This window comes from Thamnophis elegans, chromosome 16 (genome assembly GCF_009769535.1).
Source record: "Thamnophis elegans isolate rThaEle1 chromosome 16, rThaEle1.pri, whole genome shotgun sequence".
Taxonomy (NCBI): domain Eukaryota; kingdom Metazoa; phylum Chordata; class Lepidosauria; order Squamata; family Colubridae; genus Thamnophis; species Thamnophis elegans.
This window is the reverse complement of record NC_045556.1, coordinates 12,700,928-12,716,722: the sequence shown is the minus strand read 5'-3', so window position 1 is coordinate 12,716,722 and position 15,795 is coordinate 12,700,928. Positions and strand designations below refer to the sequence as shown.

The following is a 15,795-nucleotide window of genomic DNA, read 5'->3' as shown; positions in this document are numbered from 1 at the left end:
TTTTAATACTGCTAGCAAAGTAAAAGTAAATAGGATTGACCTGGCATATGTCAGGTCCCAATATCTATGGGGCTGCCATAAAGGAGAGGGGGGTCAACCTGTTCTCCAAAGCATCTTGAAGTCAGGAGAAGAAGCAATAGCAATAGCAATAGCAGTTAGACTTATATACCGCTTCATAGGGCTTTCAGCCCTCTCTAAGCAGTTTACAGAGTCAGCATATTGCCCCCAACAACAATCCAGGTCCTCATTTTACCCACCTTGGAGGGATGGAAGGCTGAGTCAACCCTGAGCCGGTGAGATTTGAACAGCCGAACTGCAGAACTGCATTCAGCTGAAGTAGCCTGCAGTGCTGCATTTAACCACTGCGCCACCTTGGCTCGGATGGAAGCAACGGATGGAAACCAATCAAGGTGTGAACGAAGGTAGAACTAGAGAGAAATTTCCTGACAGAACAATTAATCAGTGGAACAGCTTGTCACCAGAAGTTGTGGGTGCTACAACACTTGGAGAGCCATTTGTCTGAAATAGTACTGGGTCTCCTGCTTGTGCAGGGGGTTGGACTAGAAGACCTCCAAGGACCTTTCCAACTCTGCTATTCTGTTAAATGAATATGTCATGCTAGATCTGTGTTTACAAGATGATTAATATTTCTTGCCTTGAACTTTTTAAATTGATTGAAATGGTTGCAGTTCAGCAGAACATTCTCTAATCTAATAAGTGTTGTTTTTACAGATCAAGAAATATTTGGAATAGTTTTGAGTTTCTTGAGTGTTATATTTGACACAGTATTGGCTGTCATCCCTCTTACTTTCAGGCTGCTGTGTTGGATAAAATAGTTCGAAATTTCATGATACCCAGGGATTGAGAACACTGATGTGGCACTGAGACCTGTTTAGCTTTGTTTTTAAATCATTTTCCTCACCTTATTCTGTGAGATTGCAAAACAAATTCTCTTTATTAAGTTGTGATGCCTAAAAAATTATCTTGCACTTGTAAGGACTTTTATGAATGCCATTTAAAATGACCGTGTTTCTTGAAAGACCAAAGCTAAGAATGTAACCTAGACAATTTTTCGAGTTTCACCTGTACATTACATAGCTATAATGTATATTTTTCCTTGCATCATGACAAGGAGCAGCTGTAAATTGACTCTAAATCTAATTCAGGATGTTTTCTCTTGTCAGATTGCTCTATAAGACAAGTTAATATTTGCAACAGCCCAAATTTTGGTGAAATTGACTCTGAGGTGGAGATCTAATCTAATCTTCTTAAACCTTGCTTCAAATCAAGCCTTTATTATGGTCAGGCGGACGGCACTGATAGAAACAAGCTTTTAAAAATGAACATATGTAAGGCTAAAAGTGTATAACAAATATTCAGAGCAGATGGTACATACAGTAGTGGCCAAACTTGTGGAAACCTTTTGGGAAAATGTATTTTTGAGGTTTGATGGCTAATAACACCACTTTTTTTAGGGGGGGGGAGTTCAAGATAATCATATTCCACTGCTGGAATGGCCTGGGAATAGTCCAGCCCTTAACTCCCCAATTGAAAATCTATGGAGCCGACTAAAGAAACTTGTTAGTCAGAAGCGACCCAGCAATAAAATAAAGTTAATAGAAGCAATCATTCAATCTTGGTTTCACATTATAACAGCTGCAGAACTAAAATACTTGGTTTACTCCATGGGAAGACATTGTAAGGCCGTAATTCACGCTAAAGTTTACCCAACTAAATATTAACTGACGTGATAATTTTTGTATATCTCATTTCACTTTTCTTCTTTATAATTGCTATTCTAATAGCAAATCCTTCATAAAAGTTCTTGCATTATATTCTTTATTCAATTATCTTTCCATTGATATATAATTTTATGGTACTACTCCCCCCCCAAAAAAGTGGTGTTATTAGCTAGTTTTAGAAAATACACTTTTCCCAAAAGGTTTCCACAATTTTGGCCACTATTGTAGAGAGACAGAGAATTGGGCAAGTCAGATATATAGATTCAAACAGTAGTTGCCCAAGAGAAGTGAGAGATCTCATGCTATCCTCCTGGATATTATTATTATTATTATTATTTATTTGTCTTGTATGCCGCCCACTCCCGGAGGACTCCGGGCGGCTCACAAAAGACAAGAAAAAGGGGGGAATGAGACAAAGACAACATATTAAAAACAGAACCAACATTCACAATTTCTGTGGAGGTAGATGCTTCTCAGCTCCCCCCAGCCTGCTGGAACAGCCAGGACTTGGTGGCTTTGCGGAAGGCCGGGAGGGTAGTAAGGATCCGGATCTCAACAGGGAGCTCGTTCAAGAGGGCCGGAGCTGCAACAGAGAAGGCTCTCCCCCCGGGGAGTCAGCAGCTGACATTGGCTGGCAGATGGAATCCGGAGGAGACCCAACCTGTGCGATCTAATTGGTCTGAGAGAGGTAATTTTTTTAGGATAGAGTAGATCCCTAGAAGTCATCCAGGATTTCCTGTAGTATGAGAGCAGTGAAAATGCATAAGACCCAAGGGCTCTTTTGACTGATGGATGTGGAGGACTGGTTTTATAGAGGCAATGCATCTAACTTGATTCATAGTCAAGAAAATGTCAGGAAGGTTGGTATCTCCATTGAAAAAAAGACCCAAGTGTTGGCAAGGCTGGAAACCAGATCTAGATTTGAAAATAAATCACCCAAAAAAGACTTTTTAAGAAAGTTTCAAAGGCTTTTCGGTGAGAGGCTTAAGCAGTGATGCTCAGGTGTTCTATTTGCAGCTGGGGAGGGCAGAATGAAGAATTACCGTATTTTTCGGAGAATAAGACGCACCCTTTTCCCTCAAAAAAGAGGCTGAAAATCTGGGTGCATCTTATACACTGAATACAGCATTTTTTGCCTCCCAACCCCCCCCCCCCTTCACTAAAATGGCTGTGCATAGCTTTTAGGAGGCTTTCAGAGAGCTCCTGGGGGTTGGGGACGGCAGAAAACGGGCAAAAACCGGGCCGATCTTTGCTCAATTCCCCCCCCCCAACCCCCAGGAGCACTCAATAAGCTTCCCAAAGGCTATCCATGCCCTTTTTTTATGAAAAACGGGCCCATTTTTGTGAAAAACGGGCCGTATTTTGCTCGTTTTTGCCTTCCCCCAGGAGTACTCTTCAAACCCCCTAAAGGCTACTCATGCCTTTTTTGGGGGGGGGGGAGAATGGGCCCGTTTTTGCAAAAAATGGGCCGTTTTTGGGAGATTTGCAGAGTGCAAAAACTTTTTTTGTTGTTTGCCTCTTCAAGACCTTGGTGCGTCTTATCCTCCGAACAATATGGTATGTCTTGTTTAATGGAAAGAATAGCAATAGCAGTTAGACTTATATACCGCTTCATAGGGCTTTCAGCCCTCTCTAAGCGGTTTACAGAGTCAGCATATCGCCCCCAACAATCTGGGTCCTCATTTCACCCACCTCGGAAGGATGGAAGGCTGAGTCAACCTTGAGCCGGTGAGATTTGAACCGCTGAACTGCAGATAACAGTCAGCTGAAGTGGCCTGCAGTACTGCACCCTAACTACTGCGCCACCAGGGGAGACATGATAGCAGTCTTCCAATATCTCAGGGGTTGCCCCAAAGAAGAGGGAGTCAAAGCTATTCTCCAAAAGGACCTGAAGGCAGAACAAGAAGCAATGGGTGGAAACTAGTTAAGGAGAGACCCAATGTAGAACTAAGGAGAAAACACTGGAGATTTAAGAAGAGATTGGACAACTATGCGTCTGAAATGGCATAGAGCCATGATGGCAAACCTATGGCAGGTATGCTGCAGGTGGCATGCGGAATCCTCTCTGCAGGCACGCAAGAAGGTTTTGCTCCATTGCTCATGCGAGCATACCTCCCGCCAGCTAGCTGATTTCTGCCAGGCATGTACGGGGCTGGGGCACATGTGGAGATGTACGTGCATGTATAGTGGCGGGAGGGGGGGAAGCATGCATGTGTAGGGGCTGTGGTGCACACTTTTGTGGTCCCAGAGGGCTTCAGGGAGGCCTGCTAGTCCCAAAATGGGGTGTAGGGTGGGGGTGGGGGTGCAGCGCCCCCCTCCTGCGACCCATTTTTGGTTCCAGGAAGTTGAAGGTGGCCTTTGCTAGCCCAAAATGGGTGCTCGGAGGTGTCATGTGTGCATGCGCAGTGGGGCATGGTGTGTGTGTGTGTGTCGTGCACACACTGCATTATGGGTGCGGGGTTAGGATTCGGACAAAAAGTTTAGCCATCCCTGGTCTAGGGTTTCCTACTTGAGCACGGGATTGGACTAGAAGACCTCCAAGGTCCTTTCCATCTCTTATTATTTTGCTTTGTTTGCCTCAGAAGTTGTGGGTGCTCCCATCACTGGAGGCTTTCAAGAAGAGGTTGGACAGCCATTCGTCCAGAACGGTCATGGGATCTCCTGCTTGAGTGGGGGGTTGGACAAGATGACCTCCAAGAACCCTTCCAACCTTGTTATTCTATATTCTATGATGTTTGCCATCAACTGCTTTTTTTAAAAGTTGCATTGCTTAAAGGGGTCTTTTAAAAACAGTAAGAGACACATCCTCCTTTTTGCATTGGTGCTGCAGTTTTTGTCAGCTGTGCCCTTGTGGGTGGTTGTTTTATTTGGTCAGAAAAAAGGAGCTACCTTTTCTGAAGCAGTTACAGCAGTTTTATTCCTCCTAAATTTAAGTGTAGAAAACTGTCTATTCCATTTGGCCAATATGTCAGTGTGCTCTTAACATACCAGCCAGATTTTGGCACGGCCTTCTTAAATCTCCTTTTTTCCTTCATCTGTACAGAACCAAGAGGTCAGTTTTGGAAACGTCCCTTCCTTGATCATTCAGCTGCCAAAACCACTTGGGGCATCTTCATTCTTTGCTCCAAGCAAAAGAGCAGCTGACTGGAGCAAAAGGAGAGATTCTCAAGCGGCAGCCGAGGAAGGGAATAAAGATATCTGTGTCACAATTTGGGAGAAGACAGCTGCTGTTGCTGCTTGTCATAGTTCTCTGAATCCACTGGCTAATGAAGTTAAAGAGCAAACAGACTCATTCCTTTGCCCGGTTAGATTTCTGTTAACCGACAAGAGTTTTAGTTGGTGCTTTGAAAAACAAACTTAAGAGCTGGGATACCAAACAGCCTGGTGTTTCTCCATAGCAGAGGAGCTAGCCTGCAAGGGGTCTTTGGTGGTCTCTGAGATTGCTCGTTTTCTTGCAGACATTTCATTACCCAAACTAGGTAACATCATCAGTGCTAGAAGGGAGTGGGGTTTGCAGAGAGGAAGAGTAGGAGGAGGAAGAAGATGATGATGACTGTGGGGTCTTTGGTGCTCTCTGAGCTTGCTTGTTTTCTTGCAGACGTTTTATTATCCAACTAGATAACATCATCAGTGCTAGAAGGAAGTAGGGTTTGTGGAGAGGAAGAGGAAGTGGAGGACAAAAAAGACTCCTTGGTGCTGTCTGAGTTTGCTTGTTTTCTTGCAAGCGTTTCATTACCCAACTAGGTAACATCATCAGTGCTAGAAGGAAGTGGGGTTTGTGGAGTGGAGGAGGAGGAGGAAGAAAACTGTAGGGCTCTTGATGCTCTCTTGAGCTTGTTTGTTTTCTTGCAGATGTTTCATTACCCAACTAGGTAACATCATCAGTGCTAGAAGGGAGTAGGGTTTGCAGAGAGGAGGAGGAGGAGGAGAAGGAGGAAGAAGACGACTGTAGGGCTCTTGGTGCTCTCTGAGCTTAGTTGTTTTCTTGCAGACATTTCATTACCCAAACTAGATAACATCATCAGTGCAAACCATATTCCCTTCTAGCACTGATGATGACACCTTGTGTGGTAATGAGACATCTGCAAGAAAACAACCAAGCTCAGAGGGCACCCAGAAACCCTCCTTCCACCCTCTGAGCTACAAATCTTCTTTATTGAAACTAACCTGCCTTTTTTTATCTGTGCAATGGTCAAGCTAAATGTAAACCTTGGTCAAATACAGGTAGCCCTCAACTTACGACCACGATAGTAACCAGAATTTCTGTTGCTAAGCAATGACGTTGTGAAGTGAATCACACCTGATTTTACGACACATTTTGCCACAGTTAAGCAAATCCTGCATGAAAAATAAAAGGAATAATAGCAAGGTGTGGCATACAAAAGGGCATTGCCCTCTGATTTGATTCAGCCCATCAGGACAAATGTGATGGGTTGATCCCAACCTATACTCGATCCAGTTCCCCCTTCTACTTTAATTTGCTTAAGTTTTTTTTTTTAATGCAGTTGAAAAGGAAGTTCACTGAAAAAGAGGAATGGATGGAGCCAAATTATTGTTCCCAGAACAGTAAGAACAAAATTGGCAAATGCATAAAAGAAGACATTTGACTAAATAAACTGTCCTTAATTTACAATGTCAGAAATCTTTGGCTACTGGAATTGTGCAATGAATGTCAGATTTCTGGATATTTTTAGTCTACAGTATGGCAGAATTTCCTGAAAGACGAGTCATGTTTTCCTATGAAGAATATAATGGCCGTTTCTGAAGAGATGACCCTGAATTTAACACAAACTCATGGCAGTGGAGGCCAATGGGAGAAAAAACAAAAACTAAATATTCTTGCATTACTTCAGTTTCAGTCAATTTAAGATGAATATTTAAAGGTAGTGTGGGAAGTTATCATCCAGCCCTCTCCCAGAAAAATGAAATATCCTAGGAAATATTGAAAAGGCAGAATATTTCTCTGGATGTGAAAAGAAGCATGTTTATAAGACAGAATAGTTGCCTGTAGCTTCTTGCCCACCCCCACTTTGTCAATAGGCCCATTAGCAATAGCAGTTAGACTTATATACCGCTTCATAGGGCTTTCAGCCCTCTCTAAGCTGTTTACAGAGTCAGCATATTGCCCCCAACAACAATCCGGGTCCTCATTTTACCCACCTCGGAAGGATGGAAGGCTGAGTCAACCCTGAGCCGGTGAGATTTGAACAGCCAAACTGCAGAACTGCAGTCAGCTGAAGTAGCCCGCAGTGCTGCATTTAACTACTGCACCACCTCGGCTCTATTAAGACTAGCCAGACTAGCCCACTTTACATAATAAAGACTTCAGCAGCAGCTACAGAAAGGCATGATTGGCCTTTTACTCAACTCTCCACATGGCATCTGAGAACTCATCTATGGATTCAAAACAGCCTAGAGAGTAGCCCCCTGCATGGCACCATGGGAGTCTGACAACCAATCAGAATACATTTCTTACACAGGAACAGGAAACAGAGAGGTGGGTCTAAACAGGGTATAAAAAAACTAGCAAGCCCCTTCCTCACCCCTTCTCTTCTTCTCCACCTACATTGAAACATGTGATCACCTTTTCTGTACAGGGCTCAAGCCATGTGGTCCTGTCCAACAATAAACCATCTTTCCAAGCAGCCTCCATGTCTCCAGTGTCTTCTTGGAGCTGAACCCAGAAGGACATTTCTTTCAACAGTAGATTATGTGCAAGGGAAATTGAATTATTTTCAGATAAATGCAGTATCTTCATTTGTTGTTGTTAGTTGCAAAGTCGTGTCTGACCCATCACAGCCCCATGGACAACGTTCCTCCAGGCCTTCCTGTCCTCTATCATCTTCTGGAGTCCATTTAAGCTCATGCCTACTGCTTCATTGACTCCATCCAGCCACCTCATTCTCTGTCGTCCCCTTCTCCTCCATCGTTCCCACCATGAGGCTCTTCTCCAGGGAGTCCTTCCTTCTCATTAGGTGGCCAAAGTATTTGAGTTTCCTCTTCAGGATCCGGTCTTCTAAAGAGCAGTCAGGGTTGATCTCCTGTAGGACTGACCAGTTGGATGGCCTTGCAGTCCAAGGGACTCGCAGGAGTCTTCTCCAGCACCAGAGTTCAAAGGCCTCAATTCTTTGGTGCTCAGCCTTTCTTATGGTCCAACTTTCATAGCCATCTATTGCAACTGGGAAAACCATAGCCTTTACTATACACACTTTTGTTGGCAGGGTGATGTCTCTGCTTTTTAGTATGCTGTCTAGATTTGCCATAACTTTCCTCTCCAGGAGCAAGCGTCTTTTAATTTTTTGGCTGCAGTCCCCATCTGCGGTGATCTTGGAGCCCAGGAAAATAAAATCTGTCACTTCCCCATCTGTTTGCCAGGAATTGAGCGGGCCGGATGCCATGATATGCCATATCTTCATAGAAATACGATAAAGCATGTTAAGACACCATCACTGAAGAAATTTAACCCATTTAAATTTTTACCTTCCCATGCTGTCAAATGGAACTTTCTAACTCAAATTTCTCATTTTTTTTGGTCTTTCTCCCAATTATTTTGCTGCCAAACTCCCAGGCTTAATTTTGTTTCTTAGGCATTTCCCCCCCAAAAAGTTTTTGGATGCGATTCATGTCCCTTCATTATGTCCTAAGCAATAAAAGTAGACATTGAGGTCCATTAAGGAAGCTGTTTTCTTTTGTTATCTGATTCCTTTTTAATGTGTTGATGATGTAGTAACGTTTAGGAGTTCTCTTCAAACTGAAGATGCAAACAAAAGTCGAAACTTCTGAAAAGCTGCACAAATAAGGCATTTTTCGTTTTGGTTATTTTAAAAAAGTAGGCTCCGTGTGGAGCCAATTAGAATATTGCTGTACATTTGTAAAAAAATTTTTTTAAAAAACTAAAATATGAACATGAAAAACAGCGCTGAGGTTAAAAGGCAGTTTATTTCGTTTTCACACCTTTCTCAGGAAGTAACTTTTTAATAGAATACAATGCTTTTAATAGACTAGAATGCAATGCTTTTAATAGAATTGTAAAGTACCCGGAAATGGAAAACATCCAAATGGTTTTAAAAGGCTGTGAACTAATCCTTAAGTTTTGACTTTGCTTGTCTTACGAATGATTATTTCCTAAGAATGATTCCTTTAAATAAGAACACTTTTTTTTCTTGGTGATGTTTGTTGGCATAATTCCTACCTCTTTCTTCCTTATAACAAACTTGGGAGGTTAGTCAGTCCGCGAAATGGGACTGGATTAAGATCACTGAGTGGGCTCCGCCATTAAGTTGAAATTTCACCCTGGTTCACAACTGTGAAAAAAAACAACCAATTATCTTTGTTGCTGTTGTTGTTAGTTGCGAAGTCCTGTCCGATCCATCGCGGCCCCGTGGACAGCGTTCCTCCAGGCCTTCCTGTCCTCTACCATCCACTGGAGTCCATTTAAGCTCACGCCAATTGCTTCGGTGGCTCCATCCAGCCACCTCCTTCTCTGTCGTCCCCTTCTTCTTTTGCCCTCCATCCTTCCCAGCATTAGCTCTTCTCCAGGGAGTCTTTCCTTCTCCTTAGGTGGCCACAGTATTTGAGCTTTGCCTTTTTGTTGTCGTGTGCCGAAAGTGTGCACGATATCCCCCTGCGTGCCCCACCCCCTCCTCATGCACTCGTGACCACCTGTGCCCCGTTCCTAGTAGCGCTCCTGGGACCAAAAACAGGCCACAGGGGAGACTTCCCCCAAACTCTCCTCCCCATGTGCATCCGTTCCCCCCTCCCTCCATGTGCATGTGCACATGTCTCCTGCATACGCCCTCCCATGCATGAGTGGCAGAGACCCAAAACTCAGCTGGCCAGAGGGAGGCACGCGTGCATGCACAGTGCTGCTAAGCTGGGGCGATGACTCACCTGTGGCCCGCATGCCATCGGTTCGCCATCAGAGCTATAGTTTGTCCTCAGCTTACAACAGTCCTTTTAATGACCGCTTGAAGTGACAGGATTACAGAAAAAGTGACATGACTGTGATCACACTTAAAAACCATTGCAAGCGATCAAAATTCAGAGACTTAGCAACTGACTCTTAATTATGACCGTTGCAGTGTCCCGGGGTCCTGTGATACATTTTTGCGACCGTCTGCCCGGTGAAGTGAACGGGGGAAGCCAGATTCACTTAACAACTGTGGTGCTCACTTAACGGCTGCAGTGATTCCCTTAGCAATGGCGACAAGGAAAGTCGTAAAATGTGCTTGTTTTACAACCGGGTAGATGCCTGAGATCCTGATGGACTGTATTGTGTTTTTTTCCTCTCTCTCAGCTGTATGGAAAATAACAACTTGAAATAGTGTATTTTTTTTTTAGTGGAAGGGAACAATCCACCTTGCTGGTTGACACCTCCTCTCCCCCCGGGTAGAGACGTTGAAAACAGCATGGGTGGTGCTTCACAATTTTGAAAATGGGGAAAAGTTGATCTTGTCTTTTAAAATAAACAAGAGTAGAGGCGGTAAATCAATTGCCTTGCATATGGTGTGTTTGTTTTTTGCAATTTGCAAAATTTTGCCAAACAGCCAGCTTCATCATAACAGGCTGACTTCAAATCACACATGTTTATTTCAGGTGACTTCACCTTTGACACAAGCGCCTTACAACTACACGTAAGTTTCCCAAAAAACAATCACTAACTTGTCTTTTTCCTTTCGTTTGCCCCTCCGCCCGGCCTGCTTTGCCTATGGGTGTCGCGCGTTGTGTGTTCTGAACAGCCGTTTCCCTATAAAAGTTGCCCTCCTCTTTCTTTTTTCTTTTTTTGCCCTGCTGGTTTTCCTGCACTGTCTCTTTAAGAAACCAGCCTGTTCAGCATTGCCTTAACCTGCTGAACCTATCTTGCTAGCAAGGGAAAAGTTCTTTAAATAATAGATATTAGCCTTTACCAATTAGGATTATAAGCTTTGCAAACAGGGTGGAGTTTTCCCAGTTTGGCCAGTCATGTTGCAGAAAGGTGGAGCTTGTTGCAAAAGGATAGGCTGCACTGGAGTTACAGCTTCCACTGAAGTTAATCTGGGGTGAAGCAAACAGGAAAAAAAAAATTGTGCAGAATTGTTGGGTAGGCTTGGTTCTTTTTTATGTTGTTGTCGTCCGTTCGATTACTTGTTTGTGTCCCACTCGCGGGGGACCCTTGCGTTTCTGGCTGCCTGTAGCTTCGCTGCTTTCCCGTTGCTTTGGCAGGCTGTGAAAATTAATAGGGGGAGAAGCTGAACAAAAGGGATCTTTTGGAACAGGAAATCAGGTGCCCAGAAACAAACTTTTGTTTTCCCCCTGGGGAAACTTCCTTAAAAAAGAGAGAGAAAAAGTTGAGTCGGGGAGAGGAGAGAGTTGAGTTTTGCAGTGTTGCAAAACTAACAGGTCTGTTATGGGATGACAGGGCAGCTCTCGGATCTGTGCTTTTTAAAGCGTTTCACTTTTTTTGGGGGGGGATCTGGTGGGGTTGTTTTTTGGGGGTGGGGTGGGATTGGGTGGGACGGGGGGCTTTCTTTCTAGAGGGTTGTAAAGCGAAACTCTTCCTAGGGGCTGTTGTTGTTTGTTGTTTCAGCTGGCCTGGGGAATCTTTTGGCCAAAACAAACCTGGAGAGAGTTGAAATAACAGAATTTGTGGAGCGCTTTTGGGGGTTTGTAAACAGCTCGAGTGGTGAACCCAGCTGGGCTGGGGTCATTTCTCCTTTCAAGGCTGATTTCTTTAACGGAGATGGAATAGGAGACCTCCCTTCCTTCAGGTGTATCATTTGGGGTGTTGCCTTTGAAACCTGTACAGGAGTGGGGGAGCTCGGTGAGAATAGCAGGAAATTGCAAGAGGGGGGAAAAAAAGAATATATAGTGTCTTACTTGAGAGGTGGAGATGTGCAGCTTGGTGGCCGGGGTTAAGTCATACGATAAATACTGTTATCTTTTGCTTGGAAATTACCTATCCCTTACAGGTAGTCCTCGACTTATAACCACTTCATTTAGCGACCCTTCAAAGTTCCCCCAAAAGTGACTTTTCGATTGGTTTTCACACTTAACAACTTTTGTGATATCCTTGTGGTTCCTGCGGTCAAAATCCAGGCATGTATTTATGGCATTTTCCCAGGGTCACATGATAACCGTTGGTCATCTTCCCAGCTGGCTTCCGACTGGTCAAATCCATGGGACGGGTGGGCAGAGCCAGAGTCACTTAATGACCGCACAATTCATTTAACAACGGTTGCGATTTGCTTCACCGTGGCTAAAAAAAAAAAAGAGAGAGAGAGAGCTGCCACATGGGGCAAAACTCCCCCAACGCCTGCTTTGTTTAGCAACAGTTGTTGTCGTTAAATCGAGGACTGCCTGTGCTCTTTTGAGTAAAACTGCCTAATTTGGAAGCGGCGGGAATGTGTAAGAGGATCTTACCACCGTGTGAGAAGGAAGTTGCCGGCTTTTTTCATCCCAGAACAAATGTGTTGTCACGTTTTCACGAAATGGCCTATATTTCAGCTTGCATCAGCCTTGTCTTCTCTGGGATAAAAGTCAGGGATTTGGGCAAGGAAGGGAGATGCCAGCTGTTTGGAGCAAATGTTTGGTTGTTTTTTTAAATATCTGGGACGGTATCTGGAGGCCATGAAAAGGACCAGCTGTCCTTCAGTTGCCTACCCCAAGGTAAGGAAGTAGTAGTGTTGGTGGCAACGGGACATGTTGACAATCAGATCTGAAGAGGGTGGGGCCTTAAGCCGGTGTTTTCCACTCTCTAAGAGGCCTCCCAGTGAAGTCAGTGGAAGATCCCAACGATATTCCTTTAATTCAAGTGATTTTATGATTTGGCAAAGGACGAGGTGGCTCAGTGGCTAAGGCACTGAGCTTATCGATCAGAAAGGTCGGCAGTTCATGATGAAATGCTAACACCTAACACTTACATGATGAAATGAACTAGTTAATTAGTTAAATTTTGAGTACTGTGTATAAGACAAAGTAATAATAGCTATAGTCAAATAAATGATAATAAGGCATTTATATATACTAGATTGATAATATGAAATTTTATGCAAACTGTAAGTGAGGATGATGGAGGTGATGTTGAAAAACCTTTTTATAAAAGATAAATAGTTCTATACAGAATAGAATAGAAAGATGTAATATCATTGGATGATTTCAGGATGATGTAATGAAATGCCATCATATAAATTTACTTCAAATTTAATATGTTTCATATAAAAAGGATATGATAATAGCTATGCTTAATGGATGTTTAACAATTATTACAATTTGTATACATGCATATTAGATTGATGATACTAATAATGGGGAAAAAATGGAATTGAAAATTATTAGAGAATGTTATCAATGCTAAAATAGTAGAATGATTTAGAATAGGATATAAAAATTCTTTATTATTGGATATATTGAAGATGATATAATGAATCACTATAGTATAAATGGATACATATTTAGAATACCTTGTTTAAAATGGAAAACTAGTGATAATCAAACACATGAAGTATAATAATGTATACAAAGATATTTGATTGACAATATGAGAATTTTGATAAAGCTCAAGTGATGACTATGGAAAGGACGCAGAAATACCATGTAACCAATCAACACACTGTATGCAGTTGAAGAGGTTTTTATGTTATATGTTTTGCGTGTTTGTGTTTGTTTGAAAATAAAATTATAGATAGATAGATAGATAGATAGATAGATAGATAGATAGATAGATAGATAGATAGATAGATAGATAGGATATAGAGATAGAGATATAGATATATAGATATATAGATATATAGATAGAAAGGCCGGCAATTCGGTGGTTCGAATCCCTAGCGCCGCATAATGGAGTGAGCTCCTGTTACTTGTCCCAGCTTCTGCCAACCTAGCAGTTCGAAAGCACGTAAAAAAATGAAAGTAGAAAAAATAGAGACCACCTTTGGTGGGAAGATAACAGCGTTCTGTGCGCCTTCGGCGTTTACTCCTGCCAGCCACATGACCACGGAGACATCTTCGGATAGTGCTGGCTCTTCGGCTTTGAAACGGAGATGAGCACCGCTCCCTAGTATCGGGAACGACTAGCACATATGTGCGAGGGGATCCTTTACCTATGATTTGACAGATAGGACGGGAAGAAAAAAGCCTCTGCTATGTATGGTTTTGGAGTTGCCCTCTCTGCAAAAGCGAGGCCTGGATAGATAAGCAAGCAGCAATGCTCGAAAATTTCCCTCCAGGCGCTGTTGACTTTATCCAACGAATTGGACAGAATAGAAATTGGCTGACTTCTTCCATTCCAGCATACCTTTCCTCTTTTTTTTGGAATCAACGTTTCAAACCTCCGATGCCCTGGGTGAAATGGTTCTTTTGTGTGTTCTGATAAGGAATTTCTCTGTATGTTTTAACGCACATGTTTGAACAGTTCAGGTTTTAGCGGTGGGGATGCCAAGCGGTAACAACAATAATGATGATAATAATGGTACGCTTCAGCGGTTGGCGAATGCATGAAGTTGCACGTAGGGGTACTTTGCTCTCCCCCACCTTCCCCCAGGACATTCTTAGGGTGGATTCTCTGGGTAGGATCTACATTAGCAAAGATCTCGTTCTTGTAAGCATTAGATGAAGTGATAAACCTTCAGCTGGGCTACATTCCAGTTGAATGGGTTGTGTGCAGGAGAAGCAGATGTCTTACAGCTGAATTTTTTTTTTTAAAAAAAGGGGGATTTCAATTTGCTGTTATCTTAATTTTTTTATATGGCTGGGGAATTCTGGTAGCTTGTTTGTCAAACATGTACAAGGTAACAGGTGTAAGTATGAACATGTACATGAACAAAGGAAGTAGATACAAATAAATGGGGACAGTAGGACAGGGACGGAAGGCACTCTGGTGCGCTTATGCACGCCACCTTTACGGACCTCTTAGGAATGGGATGAGGTCCATGGGAAACAGTTTAAGGATGAAGCTGTGGGGGTTTGAGGCTGTAACAACGGAGTCAGGTAGAGCATTCCAGGCGTTGACCACTCTGTTGCTGAAGTCGTGTTTTCTGCAATCGAGTTTGGAGCAGTTTACCTTGAGTTTGTATTGATTGTTTGCCCGTGTATTATTGAGGTTAAAGCTGAAGCAGTCATTGACAGGTAGGACGTTGTAGCAGACAATTTTGTGTGCTATGATTAGGTTGGATCGTGGGCAGCGCAGTTCCAGATTGTCCAAGCCCAAAATTTCGAGCCTGGTAGCATAGGGAATTCTATTGTGAGCAGAGGAATAGAGGACTCTTCCCGTGAAATACCTCTGGACCCGCTCAATTGTATTAATGTCTGATATATGGTGTGGATTCCAGGCAGACAAGCTGTATTCGAGAATTGGTCTGGCAAAGGTTTTGTATGCCCTACTTAACAATTCAATGTTACGGGAGAAGAAGCTTCGCAAAATAAGGTTAACAACTCTTAATGCCTTTTTGGCAATGCTGTTACAGTGAGCCCACGTCTTAAAAGTTCCTGATGTTGAGAAACAGTGTTGTATTTCCTTAATAAAGGAGTTGTTGCCCAACCCACCCTTCCATCTAATATAATGATACTTGGCTTATTCATCTCTTCAGAGATATACAGGTAGTCCTCAACCTACAGCCATCCATTTAACGACCATTCAAAGTTACAGTGGCATGAAACAAATTACTTAGGACTGGTTCCTTACACTTAACGACCCTTGAAGCTTCCCTGTGCGATTGGAATTGGGATGCTTGGCAACTGGGGTGTATTTACAATGGTTTCAGCATCCTGGGGTCTGAAAAGGATTGTAAAATTAGGCGCGACTCACTTCACAACCTCCTTGCTTAGCAACAGAAATTGTGGTCCCAAGTAAGTTGAGGACAAACTATAATATAGAGGATGAGGTGAAGGAGTCAGAGTTAACCCTGTCCTCTCTTCATTGAAGTTCTTTGAACCAGTTGTTATTGCTCTCATCCTAATCTAATTAGTGGTGCCTATGGAGCTGAGAGAAGAAGGAAGGAGACTCACCGATGTTGATTTGGGTCCTTTTGAAGAATGGAAGGATAGATGGAACTTAAGAATAGTATTCTTAAGTTCACAG

General features: G+C 43.0%; 1 protein-coding gene across 5 annotated transcripts in view; it reads left to right on the top strand.

The window, feature by feature from the left end:
* The window catches only part of ZFAND6 (zinc finger AN1-type containing 6), a 62,912-nt gene that overhangs the window by 6,687 nt on the left and 40,430 nt on the right, over positions 1-15,795 (top strand). For 2 of the 5 annotated variants that reach the window (XM_032233284.1, XM_032233278.1), the window contains exon 1: positions 10,742-10,821. The exons of 2 other annotated variants lie outside the window; for them this stretch is intronic. The gene's annotated coding sequence lies outside the window, so the exon portion shown is untranslated. Of the gene's footprint in view, positions 1-10,741; positions 10,822-10,900; positions 11,005-15,795 lie in introns of those variants that run through there. One more of the 5 variants, XM_032233283.1, reaches the window with a different exon arrangement.